A 25,213-nucleotide genomic window follows, 5' to 3' on the forward strand; every position below is an offset into this window, starting at 1 on the left:
GAACATAGTTTTTTAAAGTGTCTAAGTCTGTCCAAATAAATTTTTAATTACTTGCAATTCAATAAAACCATTCATAAAACCCATCATCTTCTCAAAAGCTAGATTGGTCTACTGCATTTGCATTGACTCCATTTCTATTTGTCATAATGTCACACTGTCATCCTCACCACTTTCTATAATACACTGCTCTGCCAGGTAGAGAGAAAGCAAGAACTTGGGTATAAATATATTACAAAAATTTTACATTTTCTACTTCTCCTCTCCACATTTATATAAATAAAATACAGAAAAATCTTGAGTATATTCAGTATAATTAGACTTATCCTGGATTTTCCTTAGATTTATATTTTCTGAGCCAAAAACACATATTTTAACATTTACCTTTAAAGTCTCCTAGGAATTTAGTTCTATTTATATAACTAGGATAATTTTTACTGTTTATTTTCCCCATTGATTTCATACACAAAAGACATAGCCCTTTTATAATAGGCAGTGCTTCAAAAAGTGATTTGTGCATTTAAGCCAGATAGAAAATAAGGTCATGAACATACTTATTTATAATATGAAAGAAAGAAGTAGAAAAAAAGACTGAAAAAAAAAGAAGAGAAAAAGACTGAAAACTACAACTTTCAGTTATAATCTGTAGCATTAATGGTAAGGCTAGCCTCATTTATTCTCCTTTCCTTACTTTTTCTGGAACATTATATATTATGTCTGAGGATGTGGATGTCTTAATATGAATTTTAGTATATAGTTTCTAGTCCCTAATACTGATTATAAATTTATTTACTGTTCTTTCATTCCAATGCCTTTTATCCTAGGATATTAGCTTTATTTATAAAATTCTGGTACTTTATGTTTATAATTTTGCATTTTTATATTTAGGAAATTTTTTAAACATCATAGCTTATTATCATATTATATTAGCTTTCAAGGGTGAATTATTTTAATCATAATTTTATATGATTAATTTTAACAATATATACTAAAAAAAAAAAATCTCTGCAGAGTGATAAAGATTGATGGCCTGTATTTGGGGAGCATTGATCATTGCTATTTTTATTCTTATCCTTCTGTGTATATTACTAGAATTTAAGTCTACCACGAATATTCTTTAATCTTTGTTCTGTTTAGTTATTCTTAAATTATGCATTGTTTAACCATAGGAAATACCTGTTTTGAGTACTTTTGTCCTGGCGTTTCCCTTAGTTTTGGCACAATAGAAGAAACACAGTGATCTCTTGTCTCATATTGCTGTGATTTTTATGGGCACAGAATAATTTTATTTCTGGTGTACTCTGAGGACCTTGAAGTTAGGGTAATAAGTGTGTAGTTAATAAGATTATTTTGATGAAACTGAAGTCCATTATCATAGTGTTTATTGCATCTATTTGCTCCATTCTTATGAGGTATACAGTGTAAAGTCTGCGGATGTGCTTTAGGCTATGAAGGTAATTTTTTTTGTCTCATTTATTTATAAACATATATAACCACTTCATTTTCATTTAATTCAATTTAAATTATAGTTAAGTGGGAAATTAAGCATGGAAAACACAGGCTATTTTTTTATTATTGTAAAACTTATTTAAGGAAAATGAAAGTTAGTAGTCTTAAGAACCAATACATATAAGGAGTGATTTTACTGTAAGTCATGTGTTCATTGTGCCATGCTGTCTTGTGCATATAATTTCCATAAGGCTGTATGCTTTCTTATCCTTTTATTTGAAATTAAATCTCTGTGAACTTATTAGTGATTTTTTCAGACTAATTTTAAGAAAAGTACAGCACTTTTATTTGATTTATAAGAATGATATTTTATATCTGTAAATATGATGCTATGTGGTTGATTTGTAAATTTACTTGAAATGCATTTCTCATTTTATTTTATGACAATTGGGAGTTTGAATGAACCCAGAAATTAGATTTCTCTTTTTAAAATTATTCAATAGCTTCTATTTTAATTAATTAACCTTCTTCCTTCTCAAGAATGTAATGGTTCATTTTTAAAAGGAAGATTGAAAACTACACATGACAGCTTTATAAATACAAGGAATCTTTTTCTTATAAATAACATATGTTTTAAATTTACATTTGTGTTTTACCAAACTTACCTATTAGACTAATTACTTACATTTTATAGATGAACTCCAAATTGATAGTTTTTTAATTCAGTATTATTCAGAATGATACTAAGCATACAATAGATAGGAAAACCATGTATGCAAAAAGCATAAAAGGCATTCACTATTAGAAATAAAAATTTGAGAAATATATGTATATTTTATGGATTGGTATTTTAACCCTTAAAAAGCAAAGCAGTTGCTAGCATATTTCAGTTAAGACAGTTTATTTGAAAGGAGGAGAGTTCAAAGTGTAAAAGGAATTACACTTGCCATAAAATCTATGGAAGTCTTTTGAAAAAAGTAGGTCAGATTTCAGTTTTACCAGCTTTTACAGTACCCATTTTAGGAATTCTTCCCAATGGAAGGAAACTCTTACATAACATCAGGTAGCAGGCTGATACAACTGCTAAATGGGACAGAAAGGGGCCTTTTGCTTAGGAACTTTTTGAATTCTAGTCTCTCTCTTACATATAGAGATGAAAGAATCACTGAGTAAGAACCTTTTTCATTTAAAAAGCTTGGTCTTTTTTCTTTTCTTCCAAAGAGCCACCAAAGGTACTTCAGTTATGGATTTCTCTTTCGAAGTATCCAAACAGACTTCTGATATGAGCAACATTTTAAAAGCTCTTTTGCTTTGAACTTCACCAAATAACCCTTTTGATAAGAAGTTTGACATCCTTTAAATCAAAGATCAGAGAAAAATTGTTTTCAGTTTAGAAAGGAATCAGCCTAGCTGTGATGGGATACATTGGGGAATGTAATTTTAAATAAAGGGAAATACTATTAAATTTCAGAATTGCATACCTTCACCCTGTTTCATTCTATGTTTCTCTCAAAGGTGAGATTAAAAAGAATGAGTTCTTTTTTTCCTCCTTATCTGCCCATCTCTATAGTATTCCCTTCTTTCAGTGATTAGTTTTGTTTATATAGCTGTGTACATTTTAAATTGCTGATGTAGTTAAATGGTCTTTGGTATTAAAGAATTTCATGTTAAATTCTGATGCTGTATTTATAAATTTTAAGAATAAGTTGATGATTGGAGACTGAGTTCTCTGTTTGCGGATGTTACTACTTGAGTTCAGGAAATAATTGATATTAGATATATTTGTTCAAAGTTATTTAGTAGGGACTAGAAGAAAATAATTAGACAAAATTAAATATTTGTGCCCTTTTATATGCCAGAAAAGATTAATACACAATACAAATTAATACCTATTAAAATTAAACAAAATGTCTCTTTACAGAAATAAAGTTAATGCTTATTATGTAATTAGTACTATTACTGGAAAGATACACACTTAGCGAACTTACATAATATGCCATCTTACATGATATAAAAGAAAGTTGGATTCATGCTCACTGATGAATAAATAAATATTCAAAATGAGGTGATAATCAGGCTTGCCAAAGACAGTATTTATGAAGTGAAATATTGTTTATTTATTGTTTATTATTATTGTAAGTGTAACTGGAAAAGATACCAAATATATGCACAGATCTATATTATATATATTAGTGATTATAATATACTACCCTATTTTATATAAAAAATGATTCATTGTTCTGGTTGCAAATGCTAAAATATACTTAGCAATAATCTGTAATATTTTGTAATATAGGTAGGCTAGATAAGTGTGTATTAATATAATGCAGACATGCCTTGAAATTGCCTAAGTAAGCAAAGTATATTTGCAGCAGTTATATTTAACAGGCAGCTGTTTATATCTGGCATTTAAAATAACTGTTTATTTCAATGGTATAAATTAGGTTAGTATTTAATTATGTTATTAAAGGGTTTTGCAGGTTCATATATTTACCCCACTTTTTTTTCAGTATTCAGTTTTAGGGTAAAATAGAATTACCAACCAATAAGTATAAAAATCAGATTCTTCAACTTTTAACAGTTAATCCTGGTATATAAATGGGTTTATTGTCAAAGTATACCACGTATATAAGAGTAAAAAACTATATGCTACTGTTACTGTTAGAGATAGTAATTATGGCTATTACCAGATCAAAACACTTCATTAGGGGATCCCTGTGTGGCTCACTGGATTGGCACCTGCCTTTGGCCCAGAGCATGATCCTGGGGTCCTAGGATCGAGTCCCTCGTTGGGCTCCCGGCATGGAGCCTGCTTCTCCCTCTGCCTGTGTCTCTGCCTCTCTCTCTCTCTCTCTCTCTCTCTCTCATAAATAAATAATAAATAAATCTTTAAAAAGAATAAAACACTTCATTATAAAGATATCCTGAATATACAGTTATAAATAGATGTTGTTTTGTAATAATATTATAAGCTCTTAAAAAATTTCATGCTATTAAAGACATCTCTACTAATATGCACAAAGGAACACAACTTGTTGACAAAGTACACACTAAATATGTGAATTATATTCAGAATTTAAAAAATAATGTTAGAGTAATTGGAGCCATTTTTAGAGATTAAGCAAATAGTGCATTGCCTATAAGAGGAATATAGTTTATTTTAAAGTTAATGTAATTATAAATAAATGAGATTTTACTATGCCCCCTGGAAGGCAAATACTGCCAATTGATGGGATTTCCAGTTCTGCCATTTACTAAGTTGTCGTTTAACTTTGTTGAATTTTAGTTTTCTCATTGGTAAAGTGGATTCATTGTGTGGATTAAATCAGGTTTATATATAGGTGTATTATATGAACTATGAACTGCTATACAAAGGAAATATGTAGGATTTATATATGATCATTTGTCTTCATTTGGGCTCTATAACAAAATACCATACACTGGGTGGCTTAACCAACCAACATTTGTTTTTCATAGTTCTGGAAACGGAGAAATCCAACCAAGATCAAGGTGCCAGTAGATTTAGTATCCAGTGAGGACACTCTTCCTGGTTTGCACACAGCTTTCTTCTCATTATATCCTCACATGGCAGAGAAGGAAGAAAGAGAAGAAGCAAATTCTCCTGTCTCATATAAAGGCACAAATCCCATTATGATGGTTCTACCTCTATGACCTAGTTACTTCCTACTATCATCAATCACATCAGGGGTTAGGGTATAAACAAATGAATTTTGGAGGGACACAAACATTCAGTCCATACATTATTTCTAAAAGTGTGCTGTGATATGGTACATATACTAGTAGTATACACAAGATATTTAAAATAAGGATTTAAAGACCAGAAACCTTATAAAGACAGGCAAAGTTAAATCTACTAAGAATCAAGGATAATATATTTACTGTAACTGGCACTAATTTAATTTTAGCTTCTTGGCAGCCAGGGTGAAAAGACTTGTTATTCAAGCATTACTTGTTATGATAAGTAATTTTTATTTTATGTTAAGGATAAATACTCTCTTCAATCAAACAAAAACTGTTGATAAATACTAAAAGAGATTTATCATTAGGATATCATTAGTTCCCTAGATGATTGTGTACATATCCCTCTTAAAATATGCAAAGGATACTGGCTGATATTAGTGACAGCATCTTCAATAATGCCTGTATAAAAATAGCCCAAATATTTTCCATATGATTGTTTCTTGTACCAAATCTTCAACACAATCCAAGAAATAATACTGAGCACTTTAAGTTTTAATTGGGCAATGTAGCCCAAAAGTATTGTTTTTTAGTAAACTTCAAGCATACAATTTAAAAATTTGAAGAAGCTTTGACTTGAATGTATTTTCTAGTTAATTTTAAACCAAAATACAGTTCTACTTTGTATTCATCTGCTCAATTTCTGTGTTATATAATAATATATATGTTTTATTTTCTAAGATCAAAAAATACGCTTATCTTTTATTTCGAAGCCTCTAATCAATTTTATAAAAATATGATTTGCATGAAAGTGAATATTTTAAAATACCATCTATTGATGGTGGTTACAGGAATTTATACATGTGATAAAATTGGTTGGAACCTTACATGCCCATACAAATACACAGGTGCATATGAAAACTGATGAAATCTGAACAAGGTCTGTAGGTTGTATCAGTGTCAGTTTCCTGGTTGAGATATTATATTAGAGTTATGTAAATGAGATCATTAGAATGAGATGGCTGGAGAGAACCTCTAATTATTTCAAAATTAAAAGTTTAGAAAACCCCATGTATCCAGGAGGCATATATGCCCTCTCTTCTGTGGAGAATGACCTTGTTTCTTTCAACTCTACTTGAGGGATGGGGGGAAATATATATGTCATAAATATATGTATATATATATATATATATATATACACTTAACGTACATAAACACATACATATAAAATTTTAAAATATGACCTTGGCAATAATTTTTTTAACTGCATATATACAATTAAAATGGAGGATACAATTACCTCTATTTTTTTTCTCCCTTCAAATTTGACTTTCAGGAAAAAAAAACAACAAAAAATTGACAATCCCAAAATAAGATTTAGGGAGAGGTAATTTATACTTTCAGGGCTTTGATTAGAACTGGTAATCAACAAGTAATAATTTTACTAGCTTCTGCCACTGTGCAACCTATAGTGGTAGGTTAGACATTAGCATTCCTAGTCTCATGAGAATTTCTGTGTTGGGCCACAAGCCTCTACTTCAGGTGAGATTCCTGATTAATTCAGGATCAGCCTTTAAGTAGTTTATAATTTACCCTTATTCTAGAAAACTAATGCAAATAATGAGAAGGGGAAAAGGCTTTTGCTGATACTCACTTCTCATTGTCCAAGTGTGTCTCTAATATTTAAGGAAATTATAGTGTATCAAGGTAAGGAAGCTTGTGTATCAATGTTAAAAAAAACAAGGCACTGTGTAACAAATGCTGTAGGAGGTTACATAATATAGGTCTAGAAGGGAACTCATTTGTGTTTGAGCTCTTCCAGTGGTATCCATGAAGAAGAAAGGATTTAATCTGCACAGGATGTGGACCTGTGGAGAGAGGGTAAAAGGGTTTTTCGGAAGCACAGAAAAGCATTTTAAAAGGTAGATAACATAATGAAGAGCTGTATCTGGAACCCACATTGAGGAAGGGCTTGTATAATGGGGAGCCATTGAAGGTATTTCAGCAAGAGAATGAAATGCTCTCATTGATACCATAGACAAAGTTATTTTGAAAGAGGTGTATATTATAAGACAGGCAGTCATTCTTAACACGAAGTGTGCATCTGAAACACTTAGGAACCTTTTTCAAAATACATTTTCTTAGCCATACACTAGAACCAATAAATCAGCATCTAGCCATATGCTAGAACTGATAAATCAACCTATTGGATACATATTCTGCAAAAGCTCCCTAAATGATTCTGATGCACATTCCTACTTAAAAAATATTGGGCAGTGGACTAGATGAAGAATAACTACTGAGCAGGCTATTTTTTTCTTTTTAAGCTTGTGGAACAAATGAAAGAGAGAACAGGAAGAAAGAGGGTGTGTGTGGAACCCAAGAAGATATCAGATAAGAAGAAAGAAGGAGTCTCTGAGTCTAGAATTTGAATCAGGATAACACCAACAATAGAAATAGTGAGACCCCATCTGGTGGCTGTGTTTGGAGGTGTGTTGAACTTGAAGTGCTGTTGTCACATTCAGGTGACAGAACTTTGAGATTCATCCACTTACAAGTGATTGAGTGACCCAGTGATCATTGACCCATGACAGTAGAAGAAACTGTTTAAAGGAAAACAGCCACATTTAGGGTGTAGGAGAAATAGGGGAGCTTGTGAAGAAGAATTGAAAGATTTGAGGAAAATAAGTTTATTGCTATGGATTCCAAAAAGTTGGGTGGTAAAGTGTCAAGTACTGCCAGGAAAAAAAATACTGAGTTTTGATGATTGGATAAAGAGAGATACATGTTTTAAAACATCTTTGAGTTTTCTGGAGAGAGGAGTCAAATTTCAAATTCTGTGGTAAGTAATGAAATGAAGGGAGAGTATTTCTAAAAGTTTAATGAGAAAGGAAGATATGAGGAGTTTGAAGGAAGGGCAGTACTGTTAGAGTGATATAGGGTAGTGGAGACGAGAACATATTTATTAGGCTAGGACCCTGTGGACGAGGACAGAGTAAATTTCTTAGAATAACTGATGAAGAAAGATCACTGATGAAAAAAGAGCACAGATGAAAAAAGAAATGAAACCATGAACCCAAGTAAATGGAGTTGGTATTAGAACAGAAAAGGACATTTCTACCATAACGAAAGCTGTCAGAAGATAAGTGAAGGTATAAAAAAATGTGAAGATGGTATTTAAAAATCTTAAGATAGTAAAGAGGACAATCAGAAGTGTGTTTCTAGCATGGCCTCCCATTTTCCCAGTAAAACAGAAGTCAAACCCATCTGTTAATAAAAGTGGCAAGGTAATAGTAGAAAACTTGTGGTGTGGGGGGAAGGTTCAGAATTCAGGTTATGGGGTATGTTATCAATAGTCATGAGGGTAGGGTTGTTTAAATAATCAAATGATAGTAGAGGTTTACTGTGATTAGAGATCTCAATTTTTGCATCTGTTTATTAATGTGAATTGTGCACTTAAAATGTATGTAGGCTAAGGAGTTATTTTGTACTTTTATGTGTGGACAGGAAAAAACCACAAAAATAACTTGAAATTGGAATTTTGGCTTCGTAGAAGCAGAGACTTTGGATCTGAGTAGGAAGAGAAGTGAGGCAGAAAAGAGGAAGCCATTATAGTAGGCCAGGTGTGATGTGTAAATACTGACTGTAAGAGAATGAAATTAAAATGTGAAGATTAGATTGTTTATCATCAGTTTGTTTGGTCCTTGCAAAGTACTGCACTAGGCTTAAGAAATAGTTACTTAAGTAACCCCTTCAGGTAGTTTACACTTTGAGGAATTATGATCTTTCCATTATTATATTTGTCACATTCAAATCCCTCTTGTTTACTAAAATAGTATTTAAAAATCTAAGGTTTTTACCTTAATAAAAATTGTAGGGCAAAGAGCACATTACTTAGCTACTTTTTCCCAATACTTCATTAGTTTCCAACTACTGTGTTATAAAAAAATGATTGTCTCATTAAAAAGAGATGGAATAAGGATCCCTGGGTGGCGCAGCGGTTTGGCGCCTGCCTTTGGCCCAGGGCGCGATCCTGGAGACCTGGGATCGAATCCCACGTCGGGCTCCTGGTGCATGGAGCCTGCTTCTCCCTCTGCCTGTGTCTCTGCCTCTCTCTCTCACTGTGTGCCTATCAAAAAAAAAAAAAAAAAGAGATGGAATAATCATTTCCACGTAGTTGTTACCAGTTTCACAGATATGAAAGTGGAGGCAGCATGTGAGGTAGTGTTGCACATGGCAAAAATATTAGATGATTTTCCTTGAGTTCAATAAGAAGTCATAAGGTTGCCGAATTAATCTTTTTATCCCTTGGATACCAGCTTTGCTTCTTGTCTCTGAGTCAAAGCCTGAATGGCTTTTGGAATTTTGCTTTTCTGAGTAACAGGTCTTAGATGGGGAGGAGAGGAAGTCTAATTTATAAAGTTCTTCAAAAATAAGAGTATTGTTTGTTTTTGCGTAAATCTTCCCCTTCTCTTAACTTTTACTATGCTAATTTTACCTGTTAAAGATGAAGTTAAAGTTTAGATTCATCAAACATAAAATTTTCAGTCTGCTTAAAGAAACCTTGCTAACACATATTCTCTGTTCTGAGAAACTATGCTGTTATCAGTTCGAGGTAATTTTAAATCATAACTATAAATATATTTCACACACATACACATACCTTTTCATAATCTAGCATAATTTCTTTTAAGTATGAAATATTCTGATACATAAGCCTCTTTTATATGTAAAATAATTGGAATAAAGTTTAATTTTGATCTTGAGCAGTTTCGACTTATAAAGTGAAACTATGAATTATTTATATTATAACCTAAAGGCTATTCAGAAGTCATATTATGGAAATAATTGAGTTCCATAAATTATTTTATAATTTGCTTATAATCTATAGATACTCTGTCTTTTTGCTAGTAAAATGAGAATATAGAAATATAAAAATGGAGTAATTTCAGCAATTCCCTGAGCAAATGTATGGTGATTTATGGATGCTCAATTATAAAAAGTCTTTTTGAAGAAAGGAGAATTATCAAACAGTTTTTTTTTTAAGATTTTATTTATTTATTCATGAGAGACACACAGAAAGAGGCAGAGACTAGGCAGAGGGAAAAGCAAGCTCCTCGAGGGGAGCCAATGTAGGACTCGATCCCGGGATCCCCGGATCACAACCTGAGCTGAAGACAGCTGCTCAACCACTGAGCAACCCAGGTGTCCCTATCAGTTTTGACTAATGTTAGAAATCTGTTGAGCTGTAGAAATTAATACAAGTATCATAAGACACACCAAAGCTGTGCCTATCAAATGCCATGTTGTGACCTAATTTTAAATTGCATCTGTGGAACTAGTGCTTTCCTCCTGACCCTGCATATTATACATGTAAATATGTAAATATATTTGAAATTATCCTGCATAAAGACAAAATTTTTAAACCTTGAATATAATACTATGCCACAAAATTGCAAGCTTTATGCTTCTTTTTTGATGTATGAGTATTTAACAGTCATGATAGATTTTTCTTCATGACTCATTTTTGTAATTTGATGTAGTATTTATAGCTTTTACTTTTATATCTAATCTTTCATTCATTTTACCTGCACTTGGTTTATTTATAAGTTGACTTTTGAATTTAAAAAAGATATTGATGGGTTCACATTTTTCATTTGCATGCTTAAAACATATTTGAATAAACTAACAAAGATTGAACCTGTTGAACCATCCTTTTAATCAGCCTTCTATATGACATAGGAAAAATATATCTCTACTATGCAAAGTTAGAATTAGAAACATGCCTTTATGTTGCTGAAGACATGTATGTATGTTTCTGCCCATACAAAGTGTCAGTACCTACACCATGGATTATTTGATTTGAGTGTTTTTATTCAGTAGTGCTGATGAGTAAATCCCTGGAAATTCTTACTCTGTGTCTTTGTATTTTTTCGTGCATGTATATGCACCAGGTAATGTAATCAACAAATAGTGATTGAGCCCACTGTGTTCAGGACACTCACTGTGCCAGTGTAGAGGATTATAGGAGAAAATAAGAGCAAGAATTCCGTATCCTTGAGGGGCTTGCACAGGGGGAAATAAATAATAAGTAAATACTACAAAAAGAATATTTACAGATTGTAGTCATTGGTATCCAGGAAATAAACAAGATAATGGAATAGAGAGTATTGGAAGGTGAAGAAAGATGTTATTTGATCTGAGGTCTGAAAAATGAGAATGAACTATTTAAAGTGAAGAGGAAGAAAATTTCCTTTAGAAGTATAGCAGTTGCAAAGCCCTAAGTGAGGAAAGAACTCGGTATGTTGAAAGAACAGAAAAGAGCTCAAGATAAAGAGATGTGCTGTACAGGAAAAGTATTGGGCAAAAGCGTGGGAGAAATAAGCAAGACCTAGATCATAGAGAATCTTGCGGATCATTCTAAAGTAATAAGAACTTATGAAAGGGGATCTGATTCAGATTTTAAAAATATCACCCTTGGAACTGCTAGGAAAATAGGTTGAGGAGAATGAAAGTGGGAATTGAGATGGAAGCATGGAGACTGATTTTAAGACTTTTGTAGTAGTTCAGGCAAGAGATAATGGTGACTTGGGTTAGTGTTACAGCAGTGAGGATGACGGAGGGCAACACGAGAATTCGAGAAGTATTTATAGTGATTGGATCAGAAATGAAAGTAAGAGAAATCAAGAGCAATATCTAGACTTGGGTTTTGAGCAGCTGGATAGAAGTTAGGGCAATTTACTGATATAGGAAAGAACAGAGTTTTATGTTATGTTTTTTTCTGACCTTTCTTGTTATTACTGCTTGTTTTTTTCTGGAGGCAGTAATAAATTTGAGTTCTTAATAGAGATATGTAAGAGATATTTTTTTATTTATGAAAAATAAATTTATTACATAACACCTTGTTTTTAGCAATGTTCAAATTTTTAAAAAATTCATAATACTTGTGTCATTCATGTAAAATAGTTTGATACGGTATATTCTATGTTATAGGGTTTTTTTTTTTTTCCCTCAAAAACTCTAAAGCTCTCCTGTTCTTTCTCCTTTGCTGAAGTAAGGGCACCCTAAACAACATACAAACAAGTTTTAAAAAAGAAAATTAACTGAACAAAATTTTAATAGCACTACACCCACCAGCTTTAAAATCAGGACAAAATATCTGAATTGGATGCTGCACCTTTCAGAGGAAGTTATCATTCATGCTTTTTTCGTCTTAAAACATGCTCACTAATCAGCAACAGGAAAACAGTTGGGAAAATTCTGCATCTTTATATTTGTATATATTTTTGGGGATAAACACTCAAAAGGTTTAAGTAATTTTTTGCAGTTAGCCAAAATGTTCAGATTATACTTGGATAGAGGTATAGATTCAAAGAACCATGAGAATTAGAAAACTTAGGAAATAAAGCAACCTAGAATTTATAATTTTTTAAATAGAAGAGACTTTTAGAATTAAGTCTTCTAATCCACCCCTTCCAAATTTTACAGGTAAGGAAACTGAGAGTTCAAGTGACTTTTCAGAATACTGTTGAACATGTATTGTATTCAGAATACTGTTGACATGTAAAATCCATGTCTCTGCTTCATTGTCAAAGTACTATATTGAGGAAGCTATCACTTTCATAAGTACATACTTCACTAAATACATTTATGCTTTAATATTAATGGTTTAGCTCTAAGAACTGCAGAATATGGAATATATTATAAATTCTGCAGATATGGGATATATTATAAATTCCTAATATTAGAAATAGGTTCTAAGAATTTTGTTATAAGCTAATCCTACACCTACATTTTGTTTAATCTGTTATAAATCACAAAAATAAACCACCTAATTGAAAGAAGATGGAGCAGAACCAAATGATGAAGGAAAAGCTCTTTACATTTTTCCAAATTTGAAAACATAGAAAAAGTATATGTGTGTATAAACATGCTTTAGTATCGTATTTGATACATTATTTTTGTCATTTTCCATAATTGTAGAGCAGTCTATGAAATACTGACTTCCCTCTTTATTCACTGAGAAGTAAAACACATTGTGATTTGATCAGTATTCTTAATAAAACTAAGGAAAGCCAGATAGCAATCTGAGAGTTTTATTATTCTCAGTAAAATAATTAGACAAAAATAGGTATACCCTTCAAGTTTTATAAATATTTATTGCTTTGTACTATTCCTTTTGTGTATAAGGTATATAGGTGATAAAAATTAAAATATTGCCTTAACAATTGTCTTGAATAAATTCTTCCATTCCTAGGATGAAGAATGATAGGAAATTTATACACATCTTACATATTTTTAACAAGTATTTTAAATTCCATTTTGTCCAACTTTCACTGATTGATACATCCTTTTAAATTTGTCTAATTTATTGGTATTGTAAAGTGGGCTTTTCCATTTAGTAGCTCAATACCATAAAATTTATTCTGCTACTGTGCTTTAAATGAAGTAAGCTGAGGTTTTAAATAGCAAAACCTTAGTAATGTAGCAAACAAGCAGCCAAAAAAGTTCCTTAGTGACCTGAAAAACCTTCTTAAAATAAGCAGTGATAAGAAGATGAAAGAATAGATTCTTTCAGTTGGGAAGCTTGTCATTTGAGTGAATACCAGGTGATTTTTTTTTCTCTTTATTCCACATAATATAGTATAGGTCAGTTAATAAGCATTTAATATATGTCATTTTTATCACCTAACCTTTATTAGATCAGCTTGGTATTATATTATGCTTTATAATAAAGAAAAGAAAGATATGGAGATATACCAAGTCATTTTTTCCAGATTGATATGTATTTTAAGAAGCCATAACTGAATGAAAATTATAGGCATTTTTTTAAAAGATTTTATTTATTTATTTATGAGAGACACAGAGAGAGAGGCAGAGACATAGGCAGAGGGACAGGCAGGCTCCCGCAAGGAGCCCGATGCAGGACTTGATCCTGGATCCCGGAATCACACCCTAAGCCGAAGGCAGACGCTCAACAACTGAACCACCCAGGCGTCCCTAGGCAATTTTTTAAAAAGTAATTTGATATTAAAATTGATTGACAATCAGGCCTTCTGGTGAAAATATTTAATGATTTCTGAGAGTGGGAGCAATGCTGTCATTCTTGCATGAAGATCTTGTTTTTGTTCTTCAGATTTCTGAATTGTCATGACATAATTTCTATCATTTCTAGAGGTTCTTCTTATCAATCCTATTTCTTTTAGCCCTGATTTTTTGCTCATTTTGTGATTTAGGTGACTATTTATTATAAAATTACTTAGGAAAGTTATGCATTAAAAGCAGTCTTGTAGAATGGGGCTGATGCTTCTCTGTAGTGGCCAAATTGATTTTGGAGGAGAAGCCCTATGCTTATCTAGTTATGAAGCAGCTAAAGTTTCAATTCAATTTGATGAACACTTAAAGTGTCTCTTATATGCTCAAGAATATTTAATTGTCTTGGGCAGCCTGGATGGCTCAGTGGTTTAGCGCCACCTTCGGCCCAGGGTGTGATTCTGGAGACCTGGAATCGAGTCCCACGTTGGGCTCCCTGCATGGAGCCTGCTTCTCCCTCTGCCTGTGTCTCTGCCTCTCTCTCTCTCTCTCTCTCATGAATAAATAAGATCTTTAAAAAAAAAGAATACTTAACTGTCTTGTCTTTTAATAATTTTAGTTTTTACAGTATTTTGAAAATTCTTTAAATAAAACTTTTCAGTGGCATGTCACAATTTTCTTTTAAATAATAGTGTTCAGTAGTGATACATTCATAAATATCTACCATATGATTCAGCTTTTCCATTCCTAGCTATTTACCCAGGTACTTGTACGGTAGTATTCAGTGCCCCAAACTAGAAACAACCCAAATGTTTATCAATATAGGTAAATGCAGTAAAAAAAAATTAAAAATATATATATAGTGATATAGTGAGATAGCCATACAGTGGAATACTTTTTAGCAGTAAACAATAAACCACTTACATACCTGACACTATGAATGAATCTCCAAATCAACCTGAGCTAAAATAGAGTTAGCTGTGAAAAAATACATCCTGCATTAATCTTTATATATAATATACATGTTTATATCAAATGCATATATGTATGTATATATACACACAATGCAAAATAATCTATAGTGACAGAAAACATTGGTTGTCTGGGGCCAGAGGTAGAGGGAGAGATGGCTTGCAAAGAGACTTGAGGAATCTTTTTATTGTGATGAAATTGATACATTGATTGTATTGGTGATTTCTAGGGTATATAGAACTGTCAAAATTCATCAGTTATATATTTTAAAATCTATTTAGTTTATTTTACATAAATTTTTCTTAATAGAATTAATAAGAAAGGGAATCAGAATCTAAACACAAAAGTACACATTTTCTTTTTCCTTTTTATACACATAATAAATGTCTTGAAAGACATTCTGGAGACCATGACCATGGACATTTCTGACCCTTTATTAAACCTAATTTATTTGTGCTTCCAGTATACTCTGAAAACTTAATTGTGTTTACTGGTTAAATGTTTTCCTTCACACCTTTTTTCTCCATAACTATGAATTATTTTTATATTTCCAAAATCTAGCTGACGTTTATAAGATTCATAGGTACTCCCCTCCCCCAAAAGTTTGATAAAGTCAGGAGAATGAATGCTAATCTGGTCACAGGTTTTGAAAGACCTTGATCAAAGTGATTATGTCATTAGTATGTTAAGAACTATTAATTCTATTAAATAAGAACCAGATTACAGGTAAACTAGAGAAAGCACTTTAATTTTACTGTATAACTCTTCTCATTGTGAATTCATAATTTATAAGTGACTATATTTATGTTTATCATGGACATGAACATTTAATTTCTGTGAAGTTTTTTATATAAACCACCTTTCTCCTTTTTCCTCCTTCTATTCCTCCAGAAAATATATATATTCTCTGTGCTTCCATAGCACCCTGTAAAAAAGTGTATTGAAGCTTCTATTCTGTTTACTACTCTTGTCTTCCTCATGGGAATAGAAACTCTATGAAAACAAGGCCTTTCACCCATTTTGTAGTTGAATGTGCTAATCTCTTTAGTTCTATCAGTTTTTATTATGTAAATATTCAAGGTGTGTTTAGGATTGTTATGTCTTTTTAACATTGTATAATGTCCTACTCCATCCCAGATAATACTGCTTGTTCTGTGTCTACTGTGTCTGACCATATACACACAAATTTCTTATGATTAGTGTTTGCATAATATATCTTTTACCAGTACTTCATCAATTTGAATGTACTTATATTCAAAGTGATTTATTTGTAAATAATATAGTTGGGTCTTGCTTTTTTATCCAATCTGACTATCTCTACCTTTTAAATGGGAGATTTAGACCACATGTAATAAAAGTGACTTTTGTGTGTTTGGCTTAGTTTGATGTCTTGCTAATTGTTTTCTGATTTTTTGAACTCTTCTTATTCCTTTTTTCCATATTTTTCCTGATTTCTTTTAGGAAAGTTGAGTAACCTTTATTTTTCCCATGTATTCCAATTAGTGATTTATTATACCTCTTTTTAAGTTTTAATTGGTTGCCCTGTGGTTTGCAATATATATCTTTAACTTATCAGAATTTACATTTAAATATTGTATCACATATAATTTAATAACCTTACAACTGTGTGCTATTATTGCCATACATTTTGTTTTATGTATTTACTTGAGACAGTTAATTATCTTTAAATTTAGGAGGAAACATTTTAATATTTACTTTCATTTTTATCACTTTCAGTTTTCTTCATTTTTTTGGTAGATACAAATTTTGTTTTGTATTGTACACCTTTTGTCTGAAAAACTTTTACGAACTATTTTTTGCATAAAAGATTTGCCGTCAGTGAATTCTGTCAGTGAATTTTGTTTGAAAAAATTTTTATTTCACCTTAACTACTGAAAGATATTTTCACTGGGTATAGAATCCTTGGTTGAAGATTTAAAAACAAACAAACAAACATTTTAAAGCACCATTTAAGGATTTTATAGATATCATTCCATTGTCTCCTAGTTTGAATAGATGAGAAGTCTACTGTTTTTTTTTTTTTATTTTTGCTATTCCAAAAATATTTTTTTTACCTTACCCCCTCCAGCCTGGCTGCCTAAGAGATTCTCTTTTTCTTTGATTTTTCAGCAGCTTGGCTATTTGGTGTGTGTTTTTATTGTTTGCTTTGTTTGAGGTTCCCTAAGCCTCATAGATTTGTGGCAGTATGTCTTTCATTATTGAAAATTATTAGCCATTAACTCTTTAAGTATTTCTCCTACACCATTCTCTATAACTTCTGGGATTCCAATTACACTTACATTAGAGTGCTTCCTATTTTCTTTGAGTTCTTAGATACTCAGGGTTTTCCCCTCACTCTCTTTGTTTCCTTGTGTTTTAGTTTTTATAATTTCTCTTGATTTACAGTTACTGAGTCTTTACTTGGTTTTGTTGAGTGTGCTGTTCAGGCTCTTGAAATAATTCTTCATCTTTAATATTGTGTTTTTCATTTGTAGCATCTCCATTTAACTCTTAAAGTCTCCATTTCTATGCAGAATTCCAAATCTGTTCATGAATATTATTTACCTTTTCCATTAGACCTTTAAATATATTAATCATAGTTAGTTCAAAGTCCTGTCTGATAATTCTAATATCTAGGTCACCCATGAGTCTCATTCTGCCAATTGGTTTATCTTTGGATATTGGGTTATTTTTCCTCTCTCTTTTTAAAAAAAAATTTTATTTAAATTCCATTTATGAACATACCATATAACATCCAGTGCTCATCTCATGGTGTGCCTTCCTTAATGCCTATCACCCAGTTACCCGGTCCCCACCCAACCTCCCCTTCTGCCACCCTTTGTTTCCCAGAGTTAGGAGTCTCTCATGATTTGTCTTCCTCTAATTTGTCTGCAGTCAGTCTCCCCACCCCTTCCCTTGTGGTCCCTTTCACTATTTCTTATATTCCACATATGAGTGAAAGCATATAATTGTCTTTCTCCAATTGACTTATTTCACTCGGCATTATACCCTCCAGTTCTATCCACGTAAGTGTAAATGGTGGGAATTCGTCCTTTCTGGTGGCTGAGAAATAATCCATTGTGTATATATACCACATCTTCTTTATTCATTAATCTGTCAAAGAACATCCTGGCTCCTTCCACAGTTTGGCTATTGTAGACATTGCTGCTATGAACATTGGGAAGCAGGTGTCCTGTCTTTTCACTACATCTCTGTCTTTGGGGTAAATACCCAGTAATGCAATTGCTGAGTCCTAGGATAGCTCTATTTTTAACTTCTTAAGGAACCTCCACACTGTTTTCCAGAGTGGCTGTACCAGTTTGAGTTCCCACCAAGAGTGCAAGAGTGTTCCTCTTTATCCACATCCTCACCAACATTTGTTGTTTCCTGTCTTGTTAATTTTAGCCATTCTCGTTAGTGTAAAGTGGTATCTCATTGTGGTTTTGATTTGTATTTCCCTGATGGCAAGTGATGTGGAACATTTTTTCATGTGCTTGTTGGCCATGTGTAGGTCTTCTTTGGAGAAATGTCTGTTCATGTCTTCTGCCTACTTTGTGACTGGATTGTGTGTTTCTTAGGTGTTGAATTTGATAAGTTCTTTATAGATCTTGGATACTAGTCTTTTATCTGATATGTCATTTGCAAATATCTTCTCCCATTCTGTAGGTTGTCTTTTAGTTTTGTTGATTGTTTCCTTTGCTGTGCAAAACCTTTTTATCTTGAAGTCCCAATAATTCATTATTGCTTTTGTTTCCCTTGCCTTTATAAATGTGTCTTGCAAGAAGTTGCTTTGGCCAAGGTTGAAGGAGTTGTTGCCTGTGTTCTTCTCTAGTATTTTGACTGATTCTTGTCTCACATTTAGACCTTTCAACTATTTTGAGTTTATCTTTGTGTATGGTATAAGAAATTGATCTAGTTTCATTCTTCTGCATGTGGCTGTCCAATATTCCCAACACTATTTATTGAAGAGACTGTCTTTTTCATACTGGATATTCTTTCCTGCTTTGTCAAAAATGAATTGACTGTAGAGTTGAGGGTCCATTTCTGGGTTTTCTATTCTGTACCATTAATCTGTATGTCTGTTTTTGTGCCAGTACTATACTGTTTTGATGATCATAGCTTTGTAATACAGCTTGAATTCAGGCATTGTGATGCCCCCAGCTTTGGTTTTCTTTTACAAAATTCCTCTGGCTATTTGGGTTTTCTCTGGTTCCGTACAAATCTTAGGATTATTTGTTCCAGCTCTGTGAAGAAAGTCCATGGTATTTTGATAGGGATTGAATTGAATGTGTAGATTGCTCTGGATGGCATAGACATTTTCACAATATTTATTCTTCCAATCCATGAGCATGGAATGTTTTTCCATCTCTTTTTGTCTTCTTCAAATTCTTTCTTAAGTGTTCTGTAGTTTCTAGAGTGCAGATCGTTTACCTCTTTAGTTAGGTTTATTCCTAGGTATCTTATGGTTTGGGGTGCAATTGTAAATGGGATTGATCCCTTCATTTCTCTTTCTTCAGTCTCATTGTTAGCGTATAGAAATGCAACTGATTTCTGTGCATTGATTTTGTATCCTGCCACATTGCCGAATTGCTGTATGAGTTCTAGCAATCTTGGGATAGAGTCTTTTAGGTTTTCTATGTACAGTATCATGTCATCTGCAAAGAGGGAGAGTTTGACTTCCCTTTGCCAATTTGAATGCCTTTTTGACGTCTGATTGCTGAGGCTAGGACTTCTAGTATTATGTTGAACAACAGTGGTGAGAGTGGCATCCCTATTGTGTTCCTGACCTTAGGGGAAGAGCACTCAGTTTTCCCCATTAATGATATTTGCTGTGGGCTTTTCATAAGTGGCTTTATGATATTGAGGTATGTTCCTTTTATTCCTACACTTTGAAAAGTTTTAATCAGGAATGGATGCTATATTTTGTTAAATGCTTTCTCTGCATCTATTGAGAGGATCATATGGTTCTTTTCTTTCATTAGTCTGATCTATCACATTGATTGTTTTATAAACGTTGAACCACCCTTGCATCCCAGGAATAAATCCCACTTAGTTGTGTTTTATAATCCTCTTAATGTCCTGTTGGATCCTATTGACTAGTATCTTGGTGAAAATTTTTGCATCCATGTCATCAAGGATATTGGTCAGTAATTCTCCTTTTTAGTGGAGTCTGTCTGGTTTTGGAATCAAGGTAATGCTGGTGTCATAGAACAAGTTTGGAAGTTTTCTTTCCATTTCTATCCTTTGAAACAGCTTTAGTAGAATAGGTATAATTTCTTCTTTAAATGTTTGGTGAAACTCCCATGGCAAGCCATTTGTCCCTGGACTTTTTTTTCCTTAGGAAGGTTTTGATGACTGCTTCAATATCCTCGCTGGTTATTGGCCTGTTTTCAGTTTTTGTAATTTGTAGGTTTCCGGAATGCATCCATTTCTTCCAGATTGCCTAATTTGTTGGCATCCAGTTGCTTATAATGTTTTTTGTTTCTTTTTTTGCTCATAATGTTTTTAAAATTGTTTGTATTTCTTTGGTATTGGTTGTGATCTCTCCTCTTTCATTCATGATTTTATCAATTTGAGTCTTTTTTCTTTTTAAAGTCTCAGTAGCGGTTTGTCTATCATAATAATTCTTTCAAAGAACCAGCGCTCTTTATCCTCCAAGTATTTGAGTTACTTTCCAAATTTCTTCTTGTGATTGAGTTCTAGTTTCAAAGCATTGTGGTCTGAAAATATGCAGAAAATAATCTCAATCATTTGATATCAGTTGAGACCTGATTTGTGACCCAATATGTGGTCTATTCTGGAGAAAGTTCCATGTGCACTTGAGAAGAATGTATATTCTGTTGCATTAGGATGGAATGTTCTGTATATATCTGTGAAATCCATTTGGTCCAATGTGTCATTCAGAGCCCTTGTTTCTTTGGTGATCTTCTGTTTATATCTGTCCTTTGCTGAGAGTGCTGTGTTGAAATCTTCTATTAATGTATTATATATGTGTCTCTTTACTTTGGTTATTAATTGATTGATATCATTGGCTGCTCTCACATTAGGAGCATAAATATTCATAACTGTTAGGTCTTGTTGTTGGATAGACCCTTTAAGTATGATATAGTGTCCTTCTTCATCTCTCAGTACAGTGTTTGGTTTAAACTAATTTATCTGATATTGAGGATTGCTACCCCAGCTTTCTTTTGATGTCCATTTGCATGGTAAATGAGTTTCTTGTAGACAGCATATAGATGAGTCTTGCTTTTTAAATCCATTCTGATACCCTGTGTCTTTTGACTGGATCATTTAGCCCATTCATGTTTAGAGTAACTATTCAAAGATATGAATTTAATGTCCTAGTATTACATATACAGTCCCTGTTTCTGCAGGTTGTATCTTTGGGCTCCTTCTTTGCTTACAGGTTCCCCCCTAATATTTCTTGCAGAGCTAGTTTGGTGGTCACATATTCTTTCAGTTTCTGCCTATATTGGAAGCTCTTTATCTCTCCTATTCAGAATAACAGTCTTGCTGGATAAAGTATTCTTGGGTGCATGTTTTTCTCATTTAGTACCCTGAAAATATCATGCCAGCCCTTTCTAGCCTTCCAGGTTTCTGTGGATAGGTCTGCTGTTAATTTGATATTTCTCCTCATTTTAAGTTAGGAATCTCTTGTCTCAAACTGCTTTTAGGATTTTCTCTTTATGTCTGAAATTTGCAAGCTTCACTATTACATGTCAGAATGTTGATCCATTTTTGTTGGTTTTGGGGGAATCCTCTCCATCTCTTGGATATGAATGCCTGTTTCCTTCCCCAGATTAGGGAAGTTCTCAGCTATGCTTTGTTCAAACATTTTTTCTGGTCCTCTGTCTCTCCATAGCCTCTGGAATCCTAATAAGATGAATAGTATTCTTTCTCAAATTATCACTTAATTCTCAGAGTCTCTCCTTGTGAGTTCTTGCTTGTTCTTCTCTCTGTTCCTCAGCTCCCTTCCTTTCCATCAACTTGTCTTTGACGACACTCACTCTCTCTTCTGCCTCATTTACCCTAGCTGTTAGAGCATCCAGTTTAGACTGCATCTCAGGTAAAATATTTTAATTTTGGCCTGATTATATCTCATTTCTGCAGTAAGAGAATCTCTAGCATGTCTTATGCTTTTTTCAAGAGTCACCAGTCATTCTGTAATTGTAGTCCTAAATTCTATCTCTGACATCTTACTTAAAGCCATATCCATTAGATGTGTGACATTAGATGTGTATTACTTCTGGTTCTTTCTTTTCTGGTGAATTCTTCCTTTTACCAGTCATTTTGTCCAGTGGAGAATGGCTGTATAAGTGAGCAGAGTCAAAAATATATCAACCCCAACCCAAGCAAAATACAACCAAGATAATTCCGAAGTGGTCAGTGACCAGAAAATTTTAAAAAAAGAAAAGAAAAGAAAATGAAAGAGGAAAAACAAACTTTAAAAAATATTAACAATTTTAAAATTGGGGGGGGGGGTATGGTAGGAGAGAGAGAATATAGTCTTACAGAGTGGATGAAGACAGTGATCCTCTTGGTTCTGAGTGTATTTTGGTCTGTATGTTAGAAGGTACTATATTCCAAATTCATACAAACAAGCAAATTTTATATAATGAAACAACAGCAACAACAAAAACAAGAAAAAAGAGGTGGGTGGAATGGGAAGGAAGAGAGAATATAATCTCACGGAATGGACCAACATGGTGCTCCACTTGGTTCTGAGTGTATTTTGATCTGTATGTTAGAAGGTACTAAATTCCAAAATTATAAAACAAAACAAAAAACCCTAAACTTACATATGTACAAAAATTAAATTGAATACGTTGAAAGGAAGCAAAAAATTAAGAATATATCTATGACGTGTAATTGTAAAAATATAAAAGTAAAAAAGAAAAAAAACTTAAAAATGAAGAGTACATAAAGTATTGTAGTTAAGAAAATAAAAAAAATACTGGAAATTGTTACCTTGAAAGATAAACGGATCATAAGGAAAAAAACCTTGAGCTCTATATACTATTTTCCCTCAATCCTAGAGCTTTCCAGTCTTGTTTGGTTAGACTTGTCGTTCCCCTGTTCTTCCAGCTGGTCTTCTAGGGGAAGCACCTTCTGTGCTGATTCTGATGTGTCTGGGCGGGTTGCCCCCTCCCCCGCCCCCACCTCACCACCGCCAGGTAGCCGGGCTCAGTGTAAGCAATTTGCCCTATGATGTCTTTGTTCCCTGGAGACTGAGCCTCTCTTGAGTGTGAAAATAAAAAATAAATAAAAATGGCAGCAGGCAGACCTCCAGCCCAGAGCCAAGAGCTCCCAGAATGTACCAAACTGCAGACTCTTTGTGCCCACTGGCTCAGATCCTCCTAGGGGCAGGCATTAGGGCACTGATTTGTACAAATTGAAGGGCATCAGGGGACTAGAGAGCTTTCACCAACTTGTGGGCTCACTGGCTCTGCCCCTCCCAGAGGAATCAGAGGATAGCCTGCCTCTATCCACTGCTGGGCCCTAGCTGGGGCGGAGGAGAACGTTCATCTCGTGTAGTGCGTACCTGCTCCACCTTTCCCAGATGCTAGCAGAAGGTTGCTGCATTCCAGTCCTTTGTAGGGTCCCAGAGCTGACAATGGTCCCCTGATCCGACCACGGTTTATGGCACAAGTTGAGCTTTCTCCTAGGCTCACTGATCTAAATCTGTTTCCTGCTCTAATGCTTGGGAACTTTGCTGGCTCAGGCACCCCTGTTCTTTCTGTGCCTCCAGGAATATTGAGATCTCACTGCCCCTCCTGTGATTCTGTCCTGTTTCACTACTGAGCACTTGTCAGTCAGGGAAGACTCTCTCAGGAGCAGATTTCTAAAGGTCCTGATTATGTGTCCCAAGGCTGTACTACTTTCCTGCAGCCTGCTTACAAAGGCTCCCTCCTGTCTCTGCCCCCTGTTTATCTTCCAGTATATCCCCTCCGTTTCTCTTCTTCCCACTCCTACCTTGCAAGAAGCAATCACTTTTCTATTTGTAGAGTTCCAGCTATTCCTTCTTTACATCTTGGGTTAAATTAATAAGTGTTCAGGATGGTTTGAAAGTTACCTAGCTAAATTTGAGGAACCAGATGAAACAAGGACCCCTACTCGTCTGCCATCTTGCCTCCTCTCCCCTCCTCTCTTTTTAATACATCTCTTAATTTTTTTATTGAGTGTTGGGCATTGTATATAGAGAAATAGTAGATACTGAAATTAACAGTATTTAATCCCGAGGAATAAGCACACTTCCTTTTGTTTCAGGCAATTAGTATAGGGTAGAGATCCAGCCAGTCTAGTCAGAAGTTGAGCTGGGTTCACATTTTGCAATTGCTAAATTTACTTCAGTGCAGTAGTCTTCAAACTCTTAGCAATGGGCTCCTCTTCCCACATGCTTAGAGTAGGGATACTTAGTGTTCTTGCTTTCTCTTCAGCCTTTAACCATCTATGCATGCCTAAAGGTGGTATACATATACCATATGTGGTATGCACATACCACAAAGGGGTTCCCTCCATATTCCTATTTCTCTTCCAACAATAGACTGTGTTCACAAGCACCATAAAAAGCCTCCATCACTGTTACTGTTAGTAACAGAGTAAAAACCCATTTCTAAGCATTTTGATGGTAAGTGGGAAAAAAATTCAAGGACAATAGATTAAGTAATGAAGAAATGCTAATTTTCCTTTGATTGTGCCTGTGTCACAGTTTGCACATGTATACCGTTAATTAACTAATTAAATCCTATACTAATTATACTTGAGATATATTATTGTTAGTGATCTGAAAACCATAATTTCTATGAAATGTATAAAATTTGAATATGTAGTTAAGGCTCATTTTAAATGTCAAATACTTTTTTTTGTCTTAGTATAAAGCTTGAATATTCCACATTGTTTATGTGGAGAAGTATGAGTTTCCTAGGAATGTTATAATAAAATGCCAAAACTGTCCATTCGATCCCGGAACTCTGGGATCATTATTGTTTTAATGGCTTAAAACAATAGAAATTTATTGTTTTTTAGTTGTGGAGGTTATAAGTCCAAAATCAGGGTGTCAGCA

The 25,213-nt window shown here is 33.5% G+C and overlaps 1 protein-coding gene across 8 annotated transcripts in view; it reads left to right on the plus strand.

Moving 5' to 3' along the window:
* The window catches only part of RAP1GDS1 (Rap1 GTPase-GDP dissociation stimulator 1), a 152,188-nt gene that overhangs the window by 66,941 nt on the left and 60,034 nt on the right, over nucleotides 1–25,213 (plus strand). The gene's annotated exons all lie outside the window — the stretch shown is intronic.

The sequence above is a fragment of the Vulpes lagopus genome, chromosome 6 (genome assembly GCF_018345385.1).
Source record: "Vulpes lagopus strain Blue_001 chromosome 6, ASM1834538v1, whole genome shotgun sequence".
Taxonomy (NCBI): domain Eukaryota; kingdom Metazoa; phylum Chordata; class Mammalia; order Carnivora; family Canidae; genus Vulpes; species Vulpes lagopus.